The 27,511-nt window shown below is 44.3% G+C and overlaps 14 non-coding genes and 1 pseudogene across 14 annotated transcripts; all 15 read left to right on the top strand.

The window, feature by feature from the left end:
• The first annotated feature begins 997 nt into the window (after positions 1-997).
• Positions 998-1,188, top strand: LOC141191203 (U2 spliceosomal RNA). Its single transcript, XR_012265202.1, has one exon. It is a non-coding gene; the product is annotated as a U2 spliceosomal RNA (small nuclear RNA).
• Positions 1,189-2,312: 1,124 nt separating this feature from the next.
• LOC141184477 (U2 spliceosomal RNA) lies at positions 2,313-2,503 on the top strand. The gene has a single exon (XR_012259228.1). It is a non-coding gene; the product is annotated as a U2 spliceosomal RNA (small nuclear RNA).
• A 1,120-nt stretch (positions 2,504-3,623) lies between these two features.
• On the top strand, positions 3,624-3,814 carry LOC141187666 (U2 spliceosomal RNA). The gene has a single exon (XR_012261830.1). It is a non-coding gene; the product is annotated as a U2 spliceosomal RNA (small nuclear RNA).
• A 1,122-nt stretch (positions 3,815-4,936) lies between these two features.
• On the top strand, positions 4,937-5,127 carry LOC141186593 (U2 spliceosomal RNA). The gene has a single exon (XR_012260856.1). It is a non-coding gene; the product is annotated as a U2 spliceosomal RNA (small nuclear RNA).
• A 1,120-nt stretch (positions 5,128-6,247) lies between these two features.
• Positions 6,248-6,438, top strand: LOC141187665 (U2 spliceosomal RNA). The gene has a single exon (XR_012261829.1). It is a non-coding gene; the product is annotated as a U2 spliceosomal RNA (small nuclear RNA).
• A 1,120-nt stretch (positions 6,439-7,558) lies between these two features.
• Positions 7,559-7,749, top strand: LOC141187664 (U2 spliceosomal RNA). The gene has a single exon (XR_012261828.1). It is a non-coding gene; the product is annotated as a U2 spliceosomal RNA (small nuclear RNA).
• A 1,121-nt stretch (positions 7,750-8,870) lies between these two features.
• On the top strand, positions 8,871-9,061 carry LOC141185569 (U2 spliceosomal RNA). Its single transcript, XR_012260220.1, has one exon. It is a non-coding gene; the product is annotated as a U2 spliceosomal RNA (small nuclear RNA).
• A 1,119-nt stretch (positions 9,062-10,180) lies between these two features.
• On the top strand, positions 10,181-10,371 carry LOC141187663 (U2 spliceosomal RNA). The gene has a single exon (XR_012261827.1). It is a non-coding gene; the product is annotated as a U2 spliceosomal RNA (small nuclear RNA).
• Positions 10,372-11,491: 1,120 nt separating this feature from the next.
• On the top strand, positions 11,492-11,607 carry LOC141186090 (U2 spliceosomal RNA; annotated as a pseudogene).
• A 524-nt stretch (positions 11,608-12,131) lies between these two features.
• LOC141185724 (U2 spliceosomal RNA) lies at positions 12,132-12,313 on the top strand. The gene has a single exon (XR_012260356.1). It is a non-coding gene; the product is annotated as a U2 spliceosomal RNA (small nuclear RNA).
• A 1,120-nt stretch (positions 12,314-13,433) lies between these two features.
• LOC141187662 (U2 spliceosomal RNA) lies at positions 13,434-13,624 on the top strand. Its single transcript, XR_012261826.1, has one exon. It is a non-coding gene; the product is annotated as a U2 spliceosomal RNA (small nuclear RNA).
• A 1,120-nt stretch (positions 13,625-14,744) lies between these two features.
• On the top strand, positions 14,745-14,935 carry LOC141187660 (U2 spliceosomal RNA). The gene has a single exon (XR_012261825.1). It is a non-coding gene; the product is annotated as a U2 spliceosomal RNA (small nuclear RNA).
• Positions 14,936-16,061: 1,126 nt separating this feature from the next.
• LOC141187659 (U2 spliceosomal RNA) lies at positions 16,062-16,252 on the top strand. The gene has a single exon (XR_012261824.1). It is a non-coding gene; the product is annotated as a U2 spliceosomal RNA (small nuclear RNA).
• A 6,390-nt stretch (positions 16,253-22,642) lies between these two features.
• LOC141185951 (U2 spliceosomal RNA) lies at positions 22,643-22,840 on the top strand. The gene has a single exon (XR_012260528.1). It is a non-coding gene; the product is annotated as a U2 spliceosomal RNA (small nuclear RNA).
• Positions 22,841-23,961: 1,121 nt separating this feature from the next.
• On the top strand, positions 23,962-24,152 carry LOC141184949 (U2 spliceosomal RNA). Its single transcript, XR_012259656.1, has one exon. It is a non-coding gene; the product is annotated as a U2 spliceosomal RNA (small nuclear RNA).
• The last annotated feature ends 3,359 nt before the right edge of the window (positions 24,153-27,511 follow it).

The raw sequence follows: 27,511 nt of genomic DNA, 5'->3' as shown, positions 1-27,511 counted from the left end.
GTTAAAAGTTGCAGAAGCCAGATGTCAAGCTCATTTTGGTTCAACTTCAGCAACTGTGCATTGCATTGCCATGTAATGTAATGTAATGCAATGCTATCTATCTAGCTCTCCCTCTATACTTCCTTTTGGATAAACAGACATATTAGGCAAGCATTTTGGAGCTTTCACCTAAATAACTACAGGTGGTGAGATAAGCTGCACAATATAATTGACCTTTCAGTATATTGTTGCACACACACCATCTATTTAGCAAATGCCCTTGTTATCAACAGCAGCCTTTTAAACTCACCTGAGCTAACAGGTATGTGAGCTGGTTACTCTGCTGCGCTTAAAATTTCTTTTTTGGTTTGCTACAATGCCTTTTCTGAAACGTTGTCTCCCTCTGCTGGAACACTGACTTCTTTCATTTAATGCCTGCAGACTTTAAAAGAGAAACCAACCCAAAAAGTTTGGTTGATTAGTCTGTGGCATTCTTTTAAACTGTTGCTTATGGCGGTCTCTGTGAGCTTCTCAGTGACATTCAGCCATCCAGGTATCCCGCCTGCAGTAGACGGAATGTGGCAATGGAACGCTGGCTGCGCGTGTCATAATAGGCTCTGAGCCTTTATATACCTGCGCACAGCAGCAGCCACCTTCAGTCTGCTGCTGGACAGCCAGCAGCAGCAGCAGCAGGAGAGGTAATTAATCAGCAACCCTCCTGCTAAGGGTAGACAGCTGCTCGTTCCACCCCCCCCCCCGCCTTAATTGGTTCTCCTCCCTTCCAACGGTGTTGAGGCGGGTGGGAACAGCCGGGGGTTGAGGGTACTGTGCTAAAAGAGGTGGAGTTATGCAGATCTAAAACGCGTGGATTGCAGCAGCAGCAAGCCGAAAAGTGCAGGCATGTGAGGGATCTAGAGGTTGACAGCATGTCTTCTTAACGGGAGTCCAGGTGGCCATCTCCACAAATGGACTTTTCAGAATCCTTGGGTGGCACCGTAGTCGGAAACCAATTCTGGTTATCGCTTCTTGGCCTTTTGGCTAAGATCAAGTGTAGTATCTGTTCTTATCAGTTTAATATCTGATACGTCCCCTATCTGGGGACCATATATTAAATGGATTTTTAGAACAGGGAGATGGAAAAAGAGCTTGCTCTGTCCACTCCACGCATTGACCTGGTATTGCAGTATCTCCAGGACCGGTGCACCCCTTCTTTAATGCAGTTTCTAAAATCAGAAAGAATTGAATTCAATGCTTTTTGTTCATTTTGCTTGTTTGTCGGATTTTGGGATGGACTCTTTGGCTTTGCTTTTCTTCTCCTCATTGGATTTTTCATGTTAAAAGTTGCAGAAGCCAGATGACAAGCTCATTTTGGTTCAACTTCAGCAACTGTGCATTGCATTGCCATGTAATGTAATGTAATGCAATGCTATCTATCTAGCTCTCCCTCTATACTTCCTTTTGGATAAACAGACATATTAGGCAAGCATTTTGGAGCTTTCACCTAAATAACTACAGGTGGTGAGATAAGCTGCACAATATAATTGACCTTTCAGTATATTGTTGCACACACACCATCTATTTAGCAAATGCCCTTGTTATCAACAGCAGCCTTTTAAACTCACCTGAGCTAACAGGTATGTGAGCTGGTTACTCTGCTGCGCTTAAAATTTCTTTTTTGGTTTGCTACAATGCCTTTTCTGAAACGTTGTCTCCCTCTGCTGGAACACTGACTTCTTTCATTTAATGCCTGCAGACTATAAAAGAGAAACCAACCCAAAAAGTTTGGTTGATTAGTCTGTGGCATTCTTTTAAACTGTTGCTTATGGCGGTCTCTGTGAGCTTCTCAGTGACATTCAGCCATCCAGATATCCCGCCTGCAGTAGACGGAATGTGGCAATGGAACGCTGGCTGCGCGTGTCATAATAGGCTCTGAGCCTTTATATACCTGCGCACAGCAGCAGCCACCTTCAGTCTGCTGCTGGACAGCCAGCAGCAGCAGCAGCAGGAGAGGTAATTAATCAGCAACCCTCCTGCTAAGGGTAGACAGCTGCTCGTTCCACCCCCCCCCCCCCCGCCTTAATTGGTTCTCCTCCCTTCCAACGGTGTTGAGGCGGGTGGGAACAGCCGGGGGTTGAGGGTACTGTGCTAAAAGAGGTGGAGTTATGCAGATCTAAAATGCGTGGATTGCAGCAGCAGCAAGCCGAAAAGTTCAGGCATGTGAGGGATCTAGAGGTTGACAGCATGTCTTCTTAACGGGAGTCCAGGTGGCCATCTCCACAAATGGACTTTTCAGAATCCTTGGGTGGCACCGTAGTCGGAAACCAATTCTGGTTATCGCCTCTCGGCCTTTTGGCTAAGATCAAGTGTAGTATCTGTTCTTATCAGTTTAATATCTGATACGTCCCCTATCTGGGGACCATATATTAAATGGATTTTTAGAACAGGGAGATGGAAAAAGAGCTTGCTCTGTCCACTCCACGCATTGACCTGGTATTGCAGTATCTCCAGGACCGGTGCACCCCTTCTTTAATGCAGTTTCTAAAATCAGAAAGAATTGAATTCAATGCTTTTTGTTCATTTTGCTTGTTTGTCGGATTTTTCGATGGACTCTTTGGCTTTGCTTTTCTTCTCCTCATTGGATTTTTCATGTTAAAAGTTGCAGAAGCCAGATGACAAGCTCATTTTGGTTCAACTTCAGCAACTGTGCATTGCATTGCCATGTAATGTAATGTAATGCAATGCTATCTATCTAGCTCTCCCTCTATACTTCCTTTTGGATAAACAGACATATTAGGCAAGCATTTTGGAGCTTTCACCTAAATAACTACAGGTGGTGAGATAAGCTGCACAATATAATTGACCTTTCAGTATATTGTTGCACACACACCATCTATTTAGCAAATGCCCTTGTTATCAACAGCAGCCTTTTAAACTCACCTGAGCTAACAGGTATGTGAGCTGGTTACTCTGCTGCGCTTAAAATTTCTTTTTTGGTTTGCTACAATGCCTTTTCTGAAACGTTGTCTCCCTCTGCTGGAACACTGACTTCTTTCATTTAATGCCTGCAGACTATAAAAGAGAAACCAACCCAAAAAGTTTGGTTGATTAGTCTGTGGCATTCTTTTAAACTGTTGCTTATGGCGGTCTCTGTGAGCTTCTCAGTGACATTCAGCCATCCAGGTATCCCGCCTGCAGTAGACGGAATGTGGCAATGGAACGCTGGCTGCGCGTGTCATCATAGGCTCTGAGCCTTTATATACCTGCGCACAGCAGCAGCCACCTTCAGTCTGCTGCTGGACAGCCAGCAGCAGCAGCAGCAGGAGAGGTAATTAATCAGCAACCCTCCTGCTAAGGGTAGACAGCTGCTCGTTCCACCCCCCCCCCGCCTTAATTGGTTCTCCTCCCTTCCAACGGTGTTGAGGCGGGTGGGAACAGCCGGGGGTTGAGGGTACTGTGCTAAAAGAGGTGGAGTTATGCAGATCTAAAATGCGTGGATTGCAGCAGCAGCAAGCCGAAAAGTGCAGGCATGTGAGGGATCTAGAGGTTGACAGCATGTCTTCTTAACGGGAGTCCAGGTGGCCATCTCCACAAATGGACTTTTCAGAATCCTTGGGTGGCACCGTAGTCGGAAACCAATTCTGGTTATCGCTTCTCGGCCTTTTGGCTAAGATCAAGTGTAGTATCTGTTCTTATCAGTTTAATATCTGATACGTCCCCTATCTGGGGACCATATATTAAATGGATTTTTAGAACAGGGAGATGGAAAAAGAGCTTGCTCTGTCCACTCCACGCATTGACCTGGTATTGCAGTATCTCCAGGACCGGTGCACCCCTTCTTTAATGCAGTTTCTAAAATCAGAAAGAATTGAATTCAATGCTTTTTGTTCATTTTGCTTGTTTGTCGGATTTTGGGATGGACTCTTTGGCTTTGCTTTTCTTCTCCTCATTGGATTTTTCATGTTAAAAGTTGCAGAAGCCAGATGACAAGCTCATTTTGGTTCAACTTCAGCAACTGTGCATTGCATTGCCATGTAATGTAATGTAATGCAATGCTATCTATCTAGCTCTCCCTCTATACTTCCTTTTGGATAAACAGACATATTAGGCAAGCATTTTGGAGCTTTCACCTAAATAACTACAGGTGGTGAGATAAGCTGCACAATATAATTGACCTTTCAGTATATTGTTGCACACACACCATCTATTTAGCAAATGCCCTTGTTATCAACAGCAGCCTTTTAAACTCACCTGAGCTAACAGGTATGTGAGCTGGTTACTCTGCTGCGCTTAAAATTTCTTTTTTGGTTTGCTACAATGCCTTTTCTGAAACGTTGTCTCCCTCTGCTGGAACACTGACTTCTTTCATTTAATGCCTGCAGACTATAAAAGAGAAACCAACCCAAAAAGTTTGGTTGATTAGTCTGTGGCATTCTTTTAAACTGTTGCTTATGGCGGTCTCTGTGAGCTTCTCAGTGACATTCAGCCATCCAGGTATCCCGCCTGCAGTAGACGGAATGTGGCAATGGAACGCTGGCTGCGCGTGTCATAATAGGCTCTGAGCCTTTATATACCTGCGCACAGCAGCAGCCACCTTCAGTCTGCTGCTGGACAGCCAGCAGCAGCAGCAGCAGGAGAGGTAATTAATCAGCAACCCTCCTGCTAAGGGTAGACAGCTGCTCGTTCCACCCCCCCCCCCCGCCTTAATTGGTTCTCCTCCCTTCCAACGGTGTTGAGGCGGGTGGGAACAGCCGGGGGTTGAGGGTACTGTGCTAAAAGAGGTGGAGTTATGCAGATCTAAAACGCGTGGATTGCAGCAGCAGCAAGCCGAAAAGTGCAGGCATGTGAGGGATCTAGAGGTTGACAGCATGTCTTCTTAACGGGAGTCCAGGTGGCCATCTCCACAAATGGACTTTTCAGAATCCTTGGGTGGCACCGTAGTCGGAAACCAATTCTGGTTATCGCTTCTCGGCCTTTTGGCTAAGATCAAGTGTAGTATCTGTTCTTATCAGTTTAATATCTGATATGTCCCCTATCTGGGGACCATATATTAAATGGATTTTTAGAACAGGGAGATGGAAAAAGAGCTTGCTCTGTCCACTCCACGCATTGACCTGGTATTGCAGTATCTCCAGGACCGGTGCACCCCTTCTTTAATGCAGTTTCTAAAATCAGAAAGAATTGAATTCAATGCTTTTTGTTCATTTTGCTTGTTTGTCGGATTTTGGGATGGACTCTTTGGCTTTGCTTTTCTTCTCCTCATTGGATTTTTCATGTTAAAAGTTGCAGAAGCCAGATGACAAGCTCATTTTGGTTCAACTTCAGCAACTGTGCATTGCATTGCCATGTAATGTAATGTAATGCAATGCTATCTATCTAGCTCTCCCTCTATACTTCCTTTTGGATAAACAGACATATTAGGCAAGCATTTTGGAGCTTTCACCTAAATAACTACAGGTGGTGAGATAAGCTGCACAATATAATTGACCTTTCAGTATATTGTTGCACACACACCATCTATTTAGCAAATGCCCTTGTTATCAACAGCAGCCTTTTAAACTCACCTGAGCTAACAGGTATGTGAGCTGGTTACTCTGCTGCGCTTAAAATTTCTTTTTTGGTTTGCTACAATGCCTTTTCTGAAACGTTGTCTCCCTCTGCTGGAACACTGACTTCTTTCATTTAATGCCTGCAGAATATAAAAGAGAAACCAACCCAAAAAGTTTGGTTGATTAGTCTGTGGCATTCTTTTAAACTGTTGCTTATGGCGGTCTCTGTGAGCTTCTCAGTGACATTCAGCCATCCAGGTATACCGCCTGCAGTAGACGGAATGTGGCAATGGAACGCTGGCTGCGCGTGTCATAATAGGCTCTGAGCCTTTATATACCTGCGCACAGCAGCAGCCACCTTCAGTCTGCTGCTGGACAGCCAGCAGCAGCAGCAGCAGGAGAGGTAATTAATCAGCAACCCTCCTGCTAAGGGTAGACAGCTGCTCGTTCCACCCCCCCCCCGCCTTAATTGGTTCTCCTCCCTTCCAACGGTGTTGAGGCGGGTGGGAACAGCCGGGGGTTGAGGGTACTGTGCTAAAAGAGGTGGAGTTATGCAGATCTAAAACGCGTGGATTGCAGCAGCAGCAAGCCGAAAAGTGCAGGCATGTGAGGGATCTAGAGGTTGACAGCATGTCTTCTTAACGGGAGTCCAGGTGGCCATCTCCACAAATGGACTTTTCAGAATCCTTGGGTGGCACCGTAGTCGGAAACCAATTCTGGTTATCGCTTCTCGGCCTTTTGGCTAAGATCAAGTGTAGTATCTGTTCTTATCAGTTTAATATCTGATACGTCCCCTATCTGGGGACCATATATTAAATGGATTTTTAGAACAGGGAGATGGAAAAAGAGCTTGCTCTGTCCACTCCACGCATTGACCTGGTATTGCAGTATCTCCAGGACCGGTGCACCCCTTCTTTAATGCAGTTTCTAAAATCAGAAAGAATTGAATTCAATGCTTTTTGTTCATTTTGCTTGTTTGTCGGATTTTGGGATGGACTCTTTGGCTTTGCTTTTCTTCTCCTCATTGGATTTTTCATGTTAAAAGTTGCAGAAGCCAGATGACAAGCTCATTTTGGTTCAACTTCAGCAACTGTGCATTGCATTGCCATGTAATGTAATGTAATGCAATGCTATCTATCTAGCTCTCCCTCTATACTTCCTTTTGGATAAACAGACATATTAGGCAAGCATTTTGGAGCTTTCACCTAAATAACTACAGGTGGTGAGATAAGCTGCACAATATAATTGACCTTTCAGTATATTGTTGCACACACACCATCTATTTAGCAAATGCCCTTGTTATCAACAGCAGCCTTTTAAACTCACCTGAGCTAACAGGTATGTGAGCTGGTTACTCTGCTGCGCTTAAAATTTCTTTTTTGGTTTGCTACAATGCCTTTTCTGAAACGTTGTCTCCCTCTGCTGGAACACTGACTTCTTTCATTTAATGCCTGCAGAATATAAAAGAGAAACCAACCCAAAAAGTTTGGTTGATTAGTCTGTGGCATTCTTTTAAACTGTTGCTTATGGCGGTCTCTGTGAGCTTCTCAGTGACATTCAGCCATCCAGGTATCCCGCCTGCAGTAGACGGAATGTGGCAATGGAACGCTGGCTGCGCGTGTCATAATAGGCTCTGAGCCTTTATATACCTGCGCACAGCAGCAGCCACCTTCAGTCTGCTGCTGGACAGCCAGCAGCAGCAGCAGCAGGAGAGGTAATTAATCAGCAACCCTCCTGCTAAGGGTAGACAGCTGCTCGTTCCACCCCCCCCCCGCCTTAATTGGTTCTCCTCCCTTCCAACGGTGTTGAGGCGGGTGGGAACAGCCGGGGGTTGAGGGTACTGTGCTAAAAGAGGTGGAGTTATGCAGATCTAAAACGCGTGGATTGCAGCAGCAGCAAGCCGAAAAGTGCAGGCATGTGAGGGATCTAGAGGTTGACAGCATGTCTTCTTAACGGGAGTCCAGGTGGCCATCTCCACAAATGGACTTTTCAGAATCCTTGGGTGGCACCGTAGTCGGAAACCAATTCTGGTTATCGCTTCTCGGCCTTTTGGCTAAGATCAAGTGTAGTATCTGTTCTTATCAGTTTAATATCTGATACGTCCCCTATCTGGGGACCATATATTAAATGGATTTTTAGAACAGGGAGATGGAAAAAGAGCTTGCTCTGTCCACTCCACGCATTGACCTGGTATTGCAGTATCTCCAGGACCGGTGCACCCCTTCTTTAATGCAGTTTCTAAAATCAGAAAGAATTGAATTCAATGCTTTTTGTTCATTTTGCTTGTTTGTCGGATTTTGGGATGGACTCTTTGGCTTTGCTTTTCTTCTCCTCATTGGATTTTTCATGTTAAAAGTTGCAGAAGCCAGATGACAAGCTCATTTTGGTTCAACTTCAGCAACTGTGCATTGCATTGCCATGTAATGTAATGTAATGCAATGCTATCTATCTAGCTCTCCCTCTATACTTCCTTTTGGATAAACAGACATATTAGGCAAGCATTTTGGAGCTTTCACCTAAATAACTACAGGTGGTGAGATAAGCTGCACAATATAATTGACCTTTCAGTATATTGTTGCACACACACCATCTATTTAGCAAATGCCCTTGTTATCAACAGCAGCCTTTTAAACTCACCTGAGCTAACAGGTATGTGAGCTGGTTACTCTGCTGCGCTTAAAATTTCTTTTTTGGTTTGCTACAATGCCTTTTCTGAAACGTTGTCTCCCTCTGCTGGAACACTGACTTCTTTCATTTAATGCCTGCAGACTATAAAAGAGAAACCAACCCAAAAAGTTTGGTTGATTAGTCTGTGGCATTCTTTTAAACTGTTGCTTATGGCGGTCTCTGTGAGCTTCTCAGTGACATTCAGCCATCCAGGTATCCCGCCTGCAGTAGACGGAATGTGGCAATGGAACGCTGGCTGCGCGTGTCATAATAGGCTCTGAGCCTTTATATACCTGCGCACAGCAGCAGCCACCTTCAGTCTGCTGCTGGACAGCCAGCAGCAGCAGCAGCAGGAGAGGTAATTAATCAGCAACCCTCCTGCTAAGGGTAGACAGCTGCTCGTTCCACCCCCCCCACCGCCTTAATTGGTTCTCCTCCCTTCCAACGGTGTTGAGGCGGGTGGGAACAGCCGGGGGTTGAGGGTACTGTGCTAAAAGACTTGGAGTTATGCAGATCTAAAACGCGTGGATTGCAGCAGCAGCAAGCCGAAAAGTGCAGGCATGTGAGGTATCTAGAGGTTGACAGCATGTCTTCTTAACGGGAGTCCAGGTGGCCATCTCCACAAATGGACTTTTCAGAATCCTTGGGTGGCACCGTAGTCGGAAACCAATTCTGGTTATCGCTTCTCGGCCTTTTGGCTAAGGTCAAGTGTAGTATCTGTTCTTATCAGTTTAATATCTGATACGTCCCCTATCTGGGGACCATATATTAAATGGATTTTTAGAACAGGGACATGGAAAAAGAGCTTGCTCTGTCCACTCCACGCATTGACCTGGTATTGCAGTATCTCCAGGACCGGTGCACCCCTTCTTTAATGCAGTTTCTAAAATCAGAAAGAATTGAATTCAATGCTTTTTGTTCATTTTGCTTGTTTGTCGGATTTTGGGATGGACTCTTTGGCTTTGCTTTTCTTCTCCTCATTGGATTTTTCATGTTAAAAGTTGCAGAAGCCAGATGACAAGCTCATTTTGGTTCAACTTCAGCAACTGTGCATTGCATTGCCATGTAATGTAATGTAATGCAATGCTATCTATCTAGCTCTCCCTCTATACTTCCTTTTGGATAAACAGACATATTAGGCAAGCATTTTGGAGCTTTCACCTAAATAACTACAGGTGGTGAGATAAGCTGCACAATATAATTGACCTTTCAGTATATTGTTGCACACACACCATCTATTTAGCAAATGCCCTTGTTATCAACAGCAGCCTTTTAAACTCACCTGAGTTAACAGGTATGTGAGCTGGTTACTCTGCTGCGCTTAAAATTTCTTTTTTGGTTTGCTACAATGCCTTTTCTGAAACGTTGTCTCCCTCTGCTGGAACACTGACTTCTTTCATTTAATGCCTGCAGACTATAAAAGAGAAACCAACCCAAAAAGTTTGGTTGATTAGTCTGTGGCATTCTTTTAAACTGTTGCTTATGGCGGTCTCTGTGAGCTTCTCAGTGACATTCAGCCATCCAGGTATCCCGCCTGCAGTAGACGGAATGTGGCAATGGAACGCTGGCTGCGCGTGTCATAATAGGCTCTGAGCCTTTATATACCTGCGCACAGCAGCAGCCACCTTCAGTCTGCTGCTGGACAGCCAGCAGCAGCAGCAGCAGGAGAGGTAATTAATCAGCAACCCTCCTGCTAAGGGTAGACAGCTGCTCGTTCCACCCCCCCCCGCCTTAATTGGTTCTCCTCCCTTCCAACGGTGTTGAGGCGGGTGGGAACAGCCGGGGGTTGAGGGTACTGTGCTAAAAGAGGTGGAGTTATGCAGATCTAAAACGCGTGGATTGCAGCAGCAGCAAGCCGAAAAGTGCAGGCATGTGAGGGATCTAGAGGTTGACAGCATGTCTTCTTAACGGGAGTCCAGGTGGCCATCTCCACAAATGGACTTTTCAGAATCCTTGGGTGGCACCGTAGTCGGAAACCAATTCTGGTTATCGCTTCTCGGCCTTTTGGCTAAGATCAAGTGTAGTATCTGTTCTTATCAGTTTAATATCTGATACGTCCCCTATCTGGGGACCATATATTAAATGGATTTTTAGAACAGGGAGATGGAAAAAGAGCTTGCTCTGTCCACTCCACGCATTGACCTGGTATTGCAGTATCTCCAGGACCGGTGCACCCCTTCTTTAATGCAGTTTCTAAAATCAGAAAGAATTGAATTCAATGCTTTTTGTTCATTTTGCTTGTTTGTCGGATTTTGGGATGGACTCTTTGGCTTTGCTTTTCTTCTCCTCATTGGATTTTTCATGTTAAAAGTTGCAGAAGCCAGATGACAAGCTCATTTTGGTTCAACTTCAGCAACTGTGCATTGCATTGCCATGTAATGTAATGTAATGCAATGCTATCTATCTAGCTCTCCCTCTATACTTCCTTTTGGATAAACAGACATATTAGGCAAGCATTTTGGAGCTTTCACCTAAATAACTACAGGTGGTGAGATAAGCTGCACAATATAATTGACCTTTCAGTATATTGTTGCACACACACCATCTATTTAGCAAATGCCCTTGTTATCATCAGCAGCCTTTTAAACTCACCTGAGCTAACAGGTATGTGAGCTGGTTACTCTGCTGCGCTTAAAATTTCTTTTTTGGTTTGCTACAATGCCTTTTCTGAAACGTTGTCTCCCTCTGCTGGAACACTGACTTCTTTCATTTAATGCCTGCAGACTATAAAAGAGAAACCAACCCAAAAAGTTTGGTTGATTAGTCTGTGGCATTCTTTTAAACTGTTGCTCATGGCGGTCTCTGTGAGCTTCTCAGTGACATTCAGCCATCCAGGTATCCCGCCTGCAGTAGACGGAATGTGGCAATGGAACGCTGGCTGCGCGTGTCATAATAGGCTCTGAGCCTTTATATACCTGCGCACAGCAGCAGCCACCTTCAGTCTGCTGCTGGACAGCCAGCAGCAGCAGCAGCAGGAGAGGTAATTAATCAGCAACCCTCCTGCTAAGGGTAGACAGCTGCTCGTTCCACCCCCCCCCCGCCTTAATTGGTTCTCCTCCCTTCCAACGGTGTTGAGGCGGGTGGGAACAGCCGGGGGTTGAGGGTACTGTGCTAAAAGAGGTGGAGTTATGCAGATCTAAAACGCGTGGATTGCAGCAGCAGCAAGCCGAAAAGTGCAGGCATGTGAGGGATCTAGAGGTTGACAGCATGTCTTCTTAACGGGAGTCCAGGTGGCCATCTCCACAAATGGACTTTTCAGAATCCTTGGGTGGCACCATAGTCGGAAACCAATTCTGGTTATCGCTTCTCGGCCTTTTGGCTAAGATCAAGTGTAGTATCTTTTGAAAAGGCAGTTTTGTCCTTGGGCTGCCCTAGTAAATTGATGCATATTACACACTGGTTTGGTGCACTTGTTAGTACGCCAGGTGGCTCATAGAGTCATCTGATGGAAAACATGGCCCTCCAGGATCGAAGTCACTAGGCTGGGTAAGTGTGAGGGCTTTGGAGCAATATGCCCCAGGAGTAGGCGCCCTGGTGGGAGTCCAAGCTTACTGGGACTGGGAACCCCAGAAAGACTTGGCTTCGTTGCACGCCGCACCTTTGCCAATCATACTTTCTGAGCAACCCCCCCTATTCCTGGCCTCCGGGCTAGGAAGGGGAATTTTTATAAACCCGGTCGGAGGTCCGGTCAGCTTTGGGCTGAGAAACCAACACAGGCTCCAGCTCCACTAGGGTGGCAGCCTAGATGGAAGCTGGGAGCACGAAAACGGCTCTTCTCCGGCTTCGGCTAGGGAGAGCATCGGAGATCCCTGACCCTCGCTGTGGCCTTCTGGCTCGGAGGGATGGGGATGGTTTATTGGGGACCCTCTCCTCCGGGAAGGGTCCACATGAATCCTCGCCTCGTGCGCTGTTTTGGTGTGACTTCGGTCACATTTTTCAGTGCCTTGGATGCAGCTTCAACCAAAAAATCTGTTCTTATCAGTTTAATATCTGATACGTCCCCTATCTGGGGACCATATATTAAATGGATTTTTAGAACAGGGAGATGGAAAAAGAGCTTGCTCTGTCCACTCCACGCATTGACCTGGTATTGCAGTATCTCCAGGACCGGTGCACCCCTTCTTTAATGCAGTTTCTAAAATCAGAAAGAATTGAATTCAATGCTTTTTGTTCATTTTGCTTGTTTGTCGGATTTTGGGATGGACTCTTTGGCTTTGCTTTTCTTCTCCTCATTGGATTTTTCATGTTAAAAGTTGCAGAAGCCAGATGACAAGCTCATTTTGGTTCAACTTCAGCAACTGTGCATTGCATTGCCATGTAATGTAATGTAATGCAATGCTATCTATCTAGCTCTCCCTCTATACTTCCTTTTGGATAAACAGACATATTAGGCAAGCATTTTGGAGCTTTCACCTAAATAACTACAGGTGGTGAGATAAGCTGCACAATATAATTGACCTTTCAGTATATTGTTGCACACACACCATCTATTTAGCAAATGCCCTTGTTATCAACAGCAGCCTTTTAAACTCACCTGAGCTAACAGGTATGTGAGCTGGTTACTCTGCTGCGCTTAAAATTTCTTTTTTGGTTTGCTACAATGCCTTTTCTGAAACGTTGTCTCCCTCTGCTGGAACACTGACTTCTTTCATTTAATGCCTGCAGACTATAAAAGAGAAACCAACCCAAAAAGTTTGGTTGATTAGTCTGTGGCATTCTTTTAAACTGTTGCTTATGGCGGTCTCTGTGAGCTTCTCAGTGACATTCAGCCATCCAGGTATCCCACCTGCAGTAGACTCAATGTGGCAATGGAACACTGGCTGCGCGTGTCATAATAGGCTCTGAGCCTTTATATACCTGCGCACAGCAGCAGCCACCTTCAGTCTGCTGCTGGACAGCCAGCAGCAGCAGCAGCAGGAGAGGTAATTAATCAGCAACCCTCCTGCTAAGGGTAGACAGCTGCTCGTTCCACCCCCCCCCCGCCTTAATTGGTTCTCCTCCCTTCCAACGGTGTTGAGGCGGGTGGGAACAGCCGGGGGTTGAGGGTACTGTGCTAAAAGAGGTGGAGTTATGCAGATCTAAAACGCGTGGATTGCAGCAACAGCAAGCCGAAAAGTGCAGGCATGTGAGGGATCTAGAGGTTGACAGCATGTCTTCTTAACGGGAGTCCAGGTGGCCATCTCCACAAATGGACTTTTCAGAATCCTTGGGTGGCACCGTAGTCGGAAACCAATTCTGGTTATCGCTTCTCGGCCTTTTGGCTAAGATCAAGTGTAGTATCTGTTCTTATCAGTTTAATATCTGATACGTCCCCTATCTGGGGACCATATATTAAATGGATTTTTAGAACAGGGAGATGGAAAAAGAGCTTGCTCTGTCCACTCCACGCATTGACCTGGTATTGCAGTATCTCCAGGACCGGTGCACCCCTTCTTTAATGCAGTTTCTAAAATCAGAAAGAATTGAATTCAATGCTTTTTGTTCATTTTGCTTGTTTGTCGGATTTTGGGATGGACTCTTTGGCTTTGCTTTTCTTCTCCTCATTGGATTTTTCATGTTAAAAGTTGCAGAAGCCAGATGACAAGCTCATTTTGGTTCAACTTCAGCAACTGTGCATTGCATTGCCATGTAATGTAATGTAATGCAATGCTATCTATCTAGCTCTCCCTCTATACTTCCTTTTGGATAAACAGACATATTAGGCAAGCATTTTGGAGCTTTCACCTAAATAACTACAGGTGGTGAGATAAGCTGCACAATATAATTGACCTTTCAGTATATTGTTGCACACACACCATCTATTTAGCAAATGCCCTTGTTATCAACAGCAGCCTTTTAAACTCACCTGAGCTAACAGGTATGTGAGCTGGTTACTCTGCTGCGCTTAAAATTTCTTTTTTGGTTTGCTACAATGCCTTTTCTGAAACGTTGTCTCCCTCTGCTGGAACACTGACTTCTTTCATTTAATGCCTGCAGACTATAAAAGAGAAACCAACCCAAAAAGTTTGGTTGATTAGTCTGTGGCAATCTTTTAAACTGTTGCTTATGGCGGTCTCTGTGAGCTTCTCAGTGACATTCAGCCATCCAGGTATCCCGCCTGCAGTAGACGGAATGTGGCAATGGAACGCTGGCTGCGCGTGTCATAATACGCTCTGAGCCTTTATATACCTGCGCACAGCAGCAGCCACCTTCAGTCTGCTGCTGGACAGCCAGCAGCAGCAGCAGCAGGAGAGGTAATTAATCAGCAACCCTCCTGCTAAGGGTAGACAGCTGCTCGTTCCACCCCCCCCCCGCCTTAATTGGTTCTCCTCCCTTCCAACGGTGTTGAGGCGGGTGGGAACAGCCGGGGGTTGAGGGTACTGTGCTAAAAGAGGTGGAGTTATGCAGATCTAAAACGCGTGGATTGCAGCAGCAGCAAGCCGAAAAGTGCAGGCATGTGAGGGATCTAGAGGTTGACAGCATGTCTTCTTAACGGGAGTCCAGGTGGCCATCTCCACAAATGGACTTTTCAGAATCCTTGGGTGGCACCGTAGTCGGAAACCAATTCTGGTTATCGCTTCTCGGCCTTTTGGCTAAGATCAAGTGTAGTATCTGTTCTTATCAGTTTAATATCTGATACGTCCCCTATCTGGGGACCATATATTAAATGGATTTTTAGAACAGGGAGATGGAAAAAGAGCTTGCTCTGTCCACTCCACGCATTGACCTGGTATTGCAGTATCTCCAGGACCGGTGCACCCCTTCTTTAATGCAGTTTCTAAAATCAGAAAGAATTGAATTCAATGCTTTTTGTTCATTTTGCTTGTTTGTCGGATTTTGGGATGGACTCTTTGGCTTTGCTTTTCTTCTCCTCATTGGATTTTTCATGTTAAAAGTTGCATAAGCCAGATGACAAGCTCATTTTGGTTCAACTTCAGCAACTGTGCATTGCATTGCCATGTAATGTAATGTAATGCAATGCTATCTATCTAGCTCTCCCTCTATTCTTCCTTTTGGATAAACAGACATATTAGGCAAGCATTTTGGAGCTTTCACCTAAATAACTACAGGTGGTGAGATAAGCTGCACAATATAATTGACCTTTCAGTATATTGTTGCACACACACCATCTATTTAGCAAATGCCCTTGTTATCAACAGCAGCCTTTTAAACTCACCTGAGCTAACAGGTATGTGAGCTGGTTACTCTGCTGCGCTTAAAATTTCTTTTTTGGTTTGCTACAATGCCTTTTCTGAAACGTTGTCTCCCTCTGCTGGAACACTGACTTCTTTCATTTAATGCCTGCAGACTATAAAAGAGAAACCAACCCAAAAAGTTTGGTTGATTAGTCTGTGGCATTCTTTTAAACTGTTGCTTATGGCGGTCTCTGTGAGCTTCTCAGTGACATTCAGCCATCCAGGTATCCCGCCTGCAGTAGACGCAATGTGGCAATGGAACGCTGGCTGCGCGTGTCATAATAGGCTCTGAGCCTTTATATACCTGCGCACAGCAGCAGCCACCTTCAGTCTGCTGCTGGACAGCCAGCAGCAGCAGCAGCAGGAGAGGTAATTAATCAGCAACCCTCCTGCTAAGGGTAGACAGCTGCTCGTTCCACCCCCCCCCCCCCCCCGCCTTAATTGGTTCTCCTCCCTTCCAACGGTGTTGAGGCGGGTGGGAACAGCCGGGGGTTGAGGGTACTGTGCTAAAAGAGGTGGAGTTATGCAGATCTAAAACGCGTGGATTGCAGCAGCAGCAAGCCGAAAAGTGCAGGCATGTGAGGGATCTAGAGGTTGACAGCATGTCTTCTTAACGGGAGTCCAGGTGGCCATCTCCACAAATGGACTTTTCAGAATCCTTGGGTGGCACCGTAGTCGGAAACCAATTCTGGTTATCGCTTCTCGGCCTTTTGGCTAAGATCAAGTGTAGTATCTGTTCTTATCAGTTTAATATCTGATACGTCCCCTATCTGGGGACCATATATTAAATGGATTTTTAGAACAGGGAGATGGAAAAAGAGCTTGCTCTGTCCACTCCACGCATTGACCTGGTATTGCAGTATCTCCAGGACCGGTGCACCCCTTCTTTAATGCAGTTTCTAAAATCAGAAAGAATTGAATTCAATGCTTTTTGTTCATTTTGCTTGTTTGTCGGATTTTGGGATGGACTCTTTGGCTTTGCTTTTCTTCTCCTCATTGGATTTTTCATGTTAAAAGTTGCAGAAGCCAGATGACAAGCTCATTTTGGTTCAACTTCAGCAACTGTGCATTGCATTGCCATGTAATGTAATGTAATGCAATGCTATCTATCTAGCTCTCCCTCTATACTTCCTTTTGGATAAACAGACATATTAGGCAAGCATTTTGGAGCTTTCACCTAAATAACTACAGGTGGTGAGATAAGCTGCACAATATAATTGACCTTTCAGTATATTGTTGCACACACACCATCTATTTAGCAAATGCCCTTGTTATCAACAGCAGCCTTTTAAACTCACCTGAGCTAACAGGTATGTGAGCTGGTTACTCTGCTGCGCTTAAAATTTCTTTTTTGGTTTGCTACAATGCCTTTTCTGAAACGTTGTCTCCCTCTGCTGGAACACTGACTTCTTTCATTTAATGCCTGCAGACTATAAAAGAGAAACCAACCCAAAAAGTTTGGTTGATTAGTCTGTGGCATTCTTTTAAACTGTTGCTTATGGCGGTCTCTGTGAGCTTCTCAGTGACATTCAGCCATCCAGGTATCCCGCCTGCAGTAGACGGAATGTGGCAATGGAACGCTGGCTGCGCGTGTCATAATAGGCTCTGAGCCTTTATATACCTGCGCACAGCAGCAGCCACCTTCAGTCTGCTGCTGGACAGCCAGCAGCAGCAGCAGGAGAGGTAATTAATCAGCAACCCTCCTGCTAAGGGTAGACAGCTGCTCGTTCCACCCCCCCCCCCGCCTTAATTGGTTCTCCTCCCTTCCAACGGTGTTGAGGCGGGTGGGAACAGCCGGGGGTTGAGGGTACTGTGCTAAAAGAGGTGGAGTTATGCAGATCTAAAACGCGTGGATTGCAGCAGCAGCAAGCCGAAAAGTGCAGGCATGTGAGGGATCTAGAGGTTGACAGCATGTCTTCTTAACGGGAGTCCAGGTGGCCATCTCCACAAATGGACTTTTCAGAATCCTTGGGTGGCACCGTAGTCGGAAACCAATTCTGGTTATCGCTTCTCGGCCTTTTGGCTGAGACCACGTGCTTCACAGCAGGAGGTTTCAGTTGAAGGGCACTCAGGTACCCCTCTCCTTGGCCTGGCAGGATCGTCCACTTCGGTGGGCTTCACCTGCCTGCTGCTATTAGGGAGAGGGATTAGTCCTAGGGTAACGGGCAGCGATCCCCCAGCCTTTAGGTGCTTTATCTCAAAGCTCTGAAGGCGCAGATTGCAGGCGGTTGCAATTTGCATTTTGTTGCGCCATACCATGGAGGTTGACCCCAACCTCGTGCCTCTATATGCGAGGCTTAAGAACACCATAAGGGTCCGCTTTACGGCTGGTGGTTCCGATATGCGGAATCTGGGATATGTAGTCCAGGACGTGCTTGAGAAACTGCTCCACGTCAGAACCAACGAAATCCTTTCTATCCAGGATTATCCTCGACGTGGAGATTATGATGTAACCTTTACTGGCGAAGGTATTTTCAAAGATGTTTTGTCCAGAGTTAAGTCGGTAGAAAATAGCCCTGGTCTAAAAGGGATTCAGATCATCGAGCACGTCCTGGATGAGGTAAAGATGGTGGTTGTGAAAATCTTCTCACCCTTCATAACGGCACCAGAGGTTATTTCCTTTTTGTCAGTTTATTTTAAAAGTGTGAAATTGATTGGGAAAGTGTTGAATGAGTTTAACATCTGGACCTCAAAATGGAAGTTTTTAGTAAAATGTGAAAGAGACCCTAAATTCCCTGGAGGTGTGAGACTTCCTCCAGCTCGATTTAAAATAGGGCAAACTAATGGGGATATTTTTTTCTCAGGAATGCCACTTTTCTGTAGGTATTGTGGTCTCTATGGGCACTCTAAGGATAGTTGTGGTGCCACTTGTAGAAATTGTGCCAGTACTGAACATGACACAAAGGAGTGCCCAAATGAAAAAAAATGCTCTTTTTGTCGGACACCTGGTCATTTCTATTTTTCTTGCCCTCACAGGTTCAGAGAGGATGAACAAAAACAAAAGGAGAAGTCCAAGACATCCGGGAATGGACGGGCCAATCAGACCACCCCTCAGGAGGAGGAACAACAACCTGGAGCCTCGGGAGGTGATAAGGGCGCTTCGACTAGTAACAATCCCTCCGAGTCAATGACAGGTAACTCACAGGAGCCCAGGAGCTGGCTGAAAGACCATAAGGAGGCTAAAAGGAAGGCTGAGAAAGATCATAAAGGGGCGGTCGGTAAGGCCAAAAAAGAGCGCCAAAAGGCTGACACCGAGCCCAAAATTCCCACTGGATCTCACGAGAGCGAGGGCGGTACGTGGCATTTGGTGAGGTCTCATAATAAGAAAAAGAATGGTTCCGTGGAGGTGGCTAATAGGGAGGAGATGGATACATCCCCTCACGGTGGTGTAGACTCTGGAATCCCGAGGTCCCGGGGCTCTGCTGCCCCAGGTGGGGCCCCGAACCTGGCTGCCTCCGGGGACTCTGAGGCTCCGCCATGTGCGCAGCCTGCCCCTGTGTTGCGACCCTCTGCGGGTCAGCAGGGGAGTGCGGAGCCTCTCGGAGACCCACCTGACGATGACCTAAATGGTCAGCCTATGGACACCCAGTGTAACCTTTCTCTCAATATCCTTCCGAGCTACACCCCAGTAGCGTCGGGTCTTAATTTAAGTGAATGTTCCTTCTCCGATGATGAAGACTCTTTGATAACGGTGGATTCAGAAGAGGGCGTTGGTGAAAGTGCAAGTGGTCTGATCCGTCCATCGGATAGGTAAAGTCCAGTTTTTGTTTCTTCCTAACCATTTGTTATGATGGCTGACATTAGTGGTGTTTCCCTCAATGTGAGAGGCATAGGATCCAAGACCAGAAGAGCTACTGTTTTACATTTTTTAACCTGTTTTACAGCTTCTGTTTTCTTTTTACAAGAATGTCATATCCCTCATAAGATTTCTTACAAAAAATATAAGGAAGAGTGGAAACATGGTCCATCGGTCTGGTCTGGATCAAATGCAACCGGATCAGCCGGGGTAGCTATACTTTTTAAGGGAAATGTGTCTATTGATTTTATCCAAGATATTTTACCGGGTCGTATTCTTTTAGTTAAGGCTTTTATTGATGGGACAAGATGGCAGTTTTTAAATTTTTATGGGTCACCTGATAAAAATGAAAGGGCTGATATGCTGGAAATTATACCTTTATTTATTAACATTTCTGAACCTTTTATCCTGGCAGGTGATTTTAATTGTATTTTAAAAGGCGAAAGCCGACGCTCCGGTTCCGTGAGTAGAAATTATGACAAAACGTCTGGAATGTTAAGCAATATTATAAATGATTGTAAATTAACTGATGTGTATAAAGAATGTAACAAGGATAGCCCTATAGACGCTGGTTTCACCTGGAGCAATTCTACATGTAGCTCCAGGATAGATTTTGTTTTAGGTTCAGAAAAAATACTGCCAGTGAAATGTGAAGTTTTAACTAATATTCTCTCAGATCACAAGGTTTTATCTTTTAGAGTGAGGATTAATGGAAAGAAGAAATGTGGTAAGAAATCTTGGAAATTGAATGTGTCCCTTTTAAAAGATCCACAAATTTTATCGGATTTTATTGAGTTTTATGTAAACTGTAGAAAAAGGAAAAACCCCAATATTTCTTTTAGCTCCTGGTGGGATAGAATGAAAATAAGCATTAAAGATTTCTTTATAAAGAAAAGCATACAAAAAGCTAAAGAAAAGTTTGAGATCTATAATTTTCTTAATATCAGGTTACAGACATTGTACAAATTCAAAGACAATGGTCTGGATGTAGGTAATGATATATTGAGTCTTAAAGGAGAAATTTCAAAGTGGTTGGAACAAAAAGGAAAAGAACTGATTTTTCGTTCAAAGGTAAAACACGTAGAAGAGGATGAGACTTGTTCCAGGTATTTTTTTAAGAAAAACAAACAGGCGAAAACAATAATTGATAACATAGATGGAGATAATAATATCAACGTTATATTGGATAAGGTAAATGTCTATTTTAATGATCTTTTTAATGTAAAAACTGTAGACCATGATTTAATACACACTTTCCTGGGGGAGATCAAGTCCACCCTAGATGCTGATGCCCAAAGTTTTTTATCCCAACCTCTAGTTGAGGAAGAGATTTTTGAAACCATGAAGAGTTTTAAAAATGGTAAAGTGCCGGGCCCTGATGGTATCCCCATAGAGTTTTATATAAGTTTTTATGATATTTTAAAAGATGATTTGTTTATTTTGTTTTCCGAAGTTTTTAATAATAAGGTTTTACTCAACTCATGGAAGAAAGGTGAGGTATCACTACTATACAAAAAAGGTGACAAAACGGATCTTAAAAACTGGAGGCCGATAACTCTTTTAAATAGTGATTACAAAATTATGGCTAAGATCTGTGCAAATCGGTTGAAAAAGGTGATACATAAAGTAATTCATGCAAATCAGGTATGCGGGGTACCTGGGCGTAGTATCTGGGACAATTTAAACCTGGTGAAAGATTGTATTGAAGATGTAAAAACCAGAAAGACAAAGATGTCAATCCTAGCGGTGGATTTTGAGAAAGCTTTTGACCGCGTGTCTCATTTTTATCTTTTTAAAGTTTTAGAAAAAATGGGCATTCCGGGTGGGTTTTTATTGTCTCTTAAAGCTTTTTATAATGATTGTACGAGTAAGATTTTAGTTAATGGTTTTAAAACAAAAGAGGTAGTTTTAAAATCAGGGGTGAAGCAGGGTTGCCCTTTGTCCCCCCTGCTTTTTATATGTGCTATAGAACCCCTTTTATGTACAATACGCCGGGATAAGCAAATATGTGGAGTACCCTTACCCGGAGGGAACGGTCTACAAGTTAAAGTCGTAAGCTATATGGATGATGTAACAGTGTTTGGATGTGATGTACCTTCAATACAAAAAACGATAAGCCAAATTCAGTCTTTTTGTACAGTTTCCGGTTTTAAAATTAATCTTACTAAATGTAATATTTTAAATGTCGGGGGGATGAGTTTACATGATGTACCAATTGCAGTTACAGATTCCATTACTATTTTAGGTGTTTCTTTTAATGAATCTAATAATGGTTTTAATAGCTGGGATGCGGCAGCACAGAAAATTAATCAGAAAATCTGCATGTGGAATATGAGAAAGCTGTCAATGGAAGGTAAAGTTCTGATTGTAAAAATGGTGATATTACCTATCCTGTTATATCTTAGTTTGGTGTTCCCCCCTCCTACAAATTTGTTGAAACGAATTACAAAAGTATGTTTTACCTTTTTTTGGGGCTCAAAAATGGAGAAACTCAAAAGAGAAATTGTGACAAAGCCAAAGGTTAAAGGTGGGAAAGATTTCCCTGTTTTAGATAAGTTTCTTTTAATACATTTTTTCTGTTTCTGTTTTAAAACCCTTTTTAAAGATAATTACCTTTCCTATTTTATGCGTTTTAACACTGGTTTTCTCATGAGAAGGTTTGGTTGGTTTGAAACGGTTTTATCCTCTCCTTATGCTTTTAACCTACCTGAACATTATGAGATTTTAAAGAAAATTATTCTTGATTTTAAATTGAATAAGAAACAGACAGGGGATCTATGTAACAGCAAGACACTACTCAAACAAATTAGTACTGATGTGACGTTGTGTGATATTGAACGTTATGATGATGACAAAACTGTACACATATGGAAAATGATTAAAGCCCCTTATCTTTTTAATGTACAGAAAGACATGTCTTGGAGCTGCGCACACCACTGTCTTCCTTGCCGGGCATTCCAGTACAGAAGAGGTTTTGTGAGGTCTGCCATCTGCCCAAGAGAAGGTTGTCAAGAAGAAGAGACAGTGAAGCATCTTTTATGGACTTGTGCTTTTGCTAAAGAGTTCTGGAGAAGACTAATCCCCCTGCTGGAGAAAATGGTGGACCTCAAGGACTTTAATTTTGCATCAGTGTTATATGGTCTTCTGGAATGCCCAACAATGGACCAAAAAATAATGGCGTGGAAGATAGTGAATTGTGCCAAGATAGCGCTCTGGAATGCTAGAAATATTGCTGTTTTTAAACATGAAATGTTACCAGTAGATGATGTTTTAGCCTTTTGTAAAAGTGAAATGTACATATACTATTTATTGGACAGGAAAAAGAATGTAACGTTGGCAGGCAAATGGCTTTTTAACCTATGGAATATTTGAAGTCTTGTAAAATTTGCTGTGATGGAATTTTTATTTTTCTTTGAAGTCCCGAAAGTGTAATGTGGATGTAATGGTTTTATTTCTGTAATTTGTTAAATTTTAAATAAACGGTTTTTATCCCCATGTGGGGGATAGCCAAATTAAAAAAAAATCTGTTCTTATCAGTTTAATATCTGATACGTCCCCTATCTGGGGACCATATATTAAATGGATTTTTAGAACAGGGAGATAGAAAAAAGAGCTTGCTCTGTCCACTCCACGCATTGACCTGGTATTGCAGTATCTCCAGGACCGGTGCACCCCTTCTTTAATGCAGTTTCTAAAATCAGAAAGAATTGAATTCAATGCTTTTTGTTCATTTTGCTTGTTTGTCGGATTTTGGGATGGACTCTTTGGCTTTGCTTTTCTTCTCCTCATTGGATTTTTCATGTTAAAAGTTGCAGAAGCCAGATGACAAGCTCATTTTGGTTCAACTTCAGCAACTGTGCATTGCATTGCCATGTAATGTAATGTAATGCAATGCTATCTATCTAGCTCTCCCTCTATACTTCCTTTTGGATAAACAGACATATTAGGCAAGCATTTTGGAGCTTTCACCTAAATAACTACAGGTGGTGAGATAAGCTGCACAATATAATTGACCTTTCAGTATATTGTTGCACACACACCATCTATTTAGCAAATGCCCTTGTTATCAACAGCAGCCTTTTAAACTCACCTGAGCTAACAGGTATGTGAGCTGGTTACTCTGCTGCGCTTAAAATTTCTTTTTTGGTTTGCTACAATGCCTTTTCTGAAACGTTGTCTCCCTCTGCTGGAACACTGACTTCTTTCATTTAATGCCTGCAGACTATAAAAGAGAAACCAACCCAAAAAGTTTGGTTGATTAGTCTGTGGCATTCTTTTAAACTGTTGCTTATGGCGGTCTCTGTGAGCTTCTCAGTGACATTCAGCCATCCAGGTATCCCGCCTGCAGTAGACGGAATGTGGCAATGGAACGCTGGCTGCGCGTGTCATAATAGGCTCTGAGCCTTTATATACCTGCGCACAGCAGCAGCCACCTTCAGTCTGCTGCTGGACAGCCAGCAGCAGCAGCAGCAGGAGAGGTAATTAATCAGCAACCCTCCTGCTAAGGGTAGACAGCTGCTCGTTCCACCCCCCCCCCCGCCTTAATTGGTTCTCCTCCCTTCCAACGGTGTTGAGGCGGGTGGGAACAGCCGGGGGTTGAGGGTACTGTGCTAAAAGAGGTGGAGTTATGCAGATCTAAAACGCGTGGATTGCAGCAGCAGCAAGCCGAAAAGTGCAGGCATGTGAGGGATCTAGAGGTTGACAGCATGTCTTCTTAACGGGAGTCCAGGTGGCCATCTCCACAAATGGACTTTTCAGAATCCTTGGGTGGCACCGTAGTCGGAAACCAATTCTGGTTATCGCTTCTCGGCCTTTTGGCTAAGATCAAGTGTAGTATCTGTTCTTATCAGTTTAATATCTGATACGTCCCCTATCTAGGGACCATATATTAAATGGATTTTTAGAACAGGGAGATGGAAAAAGAGCTTGCTCTGTCCACTCCACGCATTGACCTGGTATTGCAGTATCTCCAGGACCGGTGCACCCCTTCTTTAATGCAGTTTCTAAAATCAGAAAGAATTGAATTCAATGCTTTTTGTTCATTTTGCTTGTTTGTCGGATTTTGGGATGGACTCTTTGGCTTTGCTTTTCTTCTCCTCATTGGATTTTTCATGTTAAAAGTTGCAGAAGCCAGATGACAAGCTCATTTTGGTTCAACTTCAGCAACTGTGCATTGCATTGCCATGTAATGTAATGTAATGCAATGCTATCTATCTAGCTCTCCCTCTATACTTCCTTTTGGATAAACAGACATATTAGGCAAGCATTTTGGAGCTTTCACCTAAATAACTACAGGTGGTGAGATAAGCTGCACAATATAATTGACCTTTCAGTATATTGTTGCACACACACCATCTATTTAGCAAATGCCCTTGTTATCAACAGCAGCCTTTTAAACTCACCTGAGCTAACAGGTATGTGAGCTGGTTACTCTGCTGCGCTTAAAATTTCTTTTTTGGTTTGCTACAATGCCTTTTCTGAAACGTTGTCTCCCTCTGCTGGAACACTGACTTCTTTCATTTAATGCCTGCAGACTATAAAAGAGAAACCAACCCAAAAAGTTTGGTTGATTAGTCTGTGGCATTCTTTTAAACTGTTGCTTATGGCGGTCTCTGTGAGCTTCTCAGTGACATTCAGCCATCCAGGTATCCCGCCTGCAGTAGACGGAATGTGGCAATGGAACGCTGGCTGCGCGTGTCATAATAGGCTCTGAGCCTTTATATACCTGCGCACAGCAGCAGCCACCTTCAGTCTGCTGCTGGACAGCCAGCAGCAGCAGCAGCAGGAGAGGTAATTAATCAGCAACCCTCCTGCTAAGGGTAGACAGCTGCTCGTTCCACCACCCCCCCGCCTTAATTGGTTCTCCTCCCTTCCAACGGTGTTGAGGCGGGTGGGAACAGCCGGGGGTTGAGGGTACTGTGCTAAAAGAGGTGGAGTTATGCAGATCTAAAACGCGTGGATTGCAGCAGCAGCAAGCCGAAAAGTGCAGGCATGTGAGGGATCTAGAGGTTGACAGCATGTCTTCTTAACGGGAGTCCAGGTGGCCATCTCCACAAATGGACTTTTCAGAATCCTTGGGTGGCACCGTAGTCGGAAACCAATTCTGGTTATCGCTTCTCGGCCTTTTGGCTACGATCAAGTGCTTTATTGCAGGAGATTGTGGTTGAAGGGCACTCGGGTACCCCTCTCCTTGGCCTGGCAGGATCGTCCACTTTGGTGGACTTAACCTGCTTGCTGCTATTAGGGAGAGGGCTTAGTCCCAGGGTAACGAGTTGCGATCCCCCAGCTTCCAGGTGTTTTTCGCTGCAAGAACACTGGGAGCGCAGATTGCAAGCGGCTGCAATTTGCAACCTTGTTGCGTTTTTCCATGGAGGTTGACCCTAACCTCGTGCCTCTTTATGCGAGGCTAAAAAACTCTATCCGAGTTCACTTCACGGCGGGTGGCTCGGATATGAGGAAATTAGGGTATGTAGTCCAGGACGTGCTCAGGAACCTTCTTGGCGTACAAAGTAATGAAATTCTCTCCATCCAGGATTATCCCAGAAGAGGTGACTATGACATCACATTCACCGGAGAAGGTATTTTTAGAGATGTACTAGAAAAGTTAAAAAAAGTTGAAAATAGTCCTGTTTTGAAAGGGATACAAATTGTTGAGCACGTCCTGGATGAGGTAAGACTGGTTATTGTAAAAATATTTTCGCCCTTTGTTTCTGCTCCAGAAGTAATGTCATTTCTAGCAATTTATTTTAAAAGTGTTAAATGTATTGGGAAGATATTAAACGAGTATAACATATGGACATCTAAGTGGAAATTCCTTGTGAAGTGTACAAGAGATCCAAATACACCAGGTGGTATACGGCTCCCCCCTGCCCGTTTCAAAATTGGGCAAACAAATGGGGATTTCTTCTTTTCTGGGATGCCAGTATATTGCAGAAATTGTGGGCGCTATGGTCATTCAAAAGAAAACTGTCATGTATCATGTAGAAATTGTGCTAGTGAAGAACATGAGACAAAAGAATGCCCTAAGGAAAAGAAATGCAGTTTTTGCCAGACTCCAGGTCACTTTTATTTTTCTTGCCCTCACAGATTTCGGGAAGATGAGCAAAATGGGAAGTCCAAGACGTCCGACCAAGGACCAAAAGATCAGACCACCCCTCAGGAGGAGGAACAACAACCTGGAGCCTCTGGAGACAATAAGGGCGTACCAAATAGTGAAGTGTCTCCAGAGTCTATGACAGGTAAAATACCAAATCCCAAAACCTGGCTGCAGGACCTGCGGGAGTCCAAAAGGAGGGCTGAGAAGGAGCAGAAGGGCACTACTGGTAAGGTCAAAAGGGACCGGCAAAAGGCCGACACAGAAGCCCATGCCCAGTCTGGGTCTCCTAGTGCTGAGGGCGCTGAGTGGATAAAGGTGGGTCCTAAGAAAAAGAAAAAGGGTGGTTCGGAGGAGGCAGCAGGAGGTGAACAGATGGACACTTCTCCAGAAGGGGACGTGGACCCTGGACCCTCAGGGGTTTCGGTCTCCGCTGCTACAGGTGGGGACCGGGATCTTGCTGCCTCTGAAGAGTCAGAGGCTCTGCCTTGTGCGCAACCTCCTCCTATAGGACGACCTTCTACAGGTCAAACAGGGGCGGCGGAACCCCTCGGAGACCCACCTGATGAGGAACTGCATGGCCAGCCAATGGAGACCCAGCGGGTTCTGCCAGCCAGCCCTCCGAGCTATGCCAGTGTAGCGTCGGGTTTATATAAATGTGGTAATCTTTCCTCCTCCACGGAGACTCTCGTGACGATACTATCAGATGAGGAGGGAGGCGCAAGCCCAGTGGTCTGATCAGGTTCATCGAACAGGTAAATCCGTTGCTCTTAGTTACCTAAGTAAAATTTCTACATTTTCTAATGATGGCTGAACTCAAAGGTATTTCCCTCAACGTGAGAGGCATAAAATCTAACACGAGAAGAACTGCTCTTTTTAATTTTTTTACGTGTTTTACTGCATCTGTATTTTTTCTGCAAGAATGTAATATCCCACATGAAATGTCATATCAAAAATATAAAGATGAGTGGAAGTGTGGGCCATCTGTCTGGTCCGGATCGAATGCTGCAGGATCAGCGGGTGTAGCCATACTTTTTAAAGGGAACGTTTTAATTGATTTTATTCAGGAAATTTTACCAGGTCGTATTTTATTAGTGAAAGCTTTTATTGATGGTATTAGATGGCAGTTTTTAAATTTTTATGGATCAACAGAGAAAAATGAAAGAGCCGAAATGCTTGATCTTTTACCATTATTTATTAATAACTCTGAACCTTTTATCTTAGCAGGGGATTTTAATTGTGTTTTAAAAGGTGA

This window comes from Phyllobates terribilis, unplaced genomic scaffold (assembly GCF_046119375.1).
Source record: "Phyllobates terribilis strain yellow unplaced genomic scaffold, ASM4611937v1 Scaffold_40__1_contigs__length_11209783, whole genome shotgun sequence".
Taxonomy (NCBI): Eukaryota; Metazoa; Chordata; class Amphibia; order Anura; family Dendrobatidae; genus Phyllobates; species Phyllobates terribilis.
The sequence above is the reverse complement of the archived record's forward strand: the minus strand, read 5'-3'. Positions and strand labels throughout refer to the sequence as shown.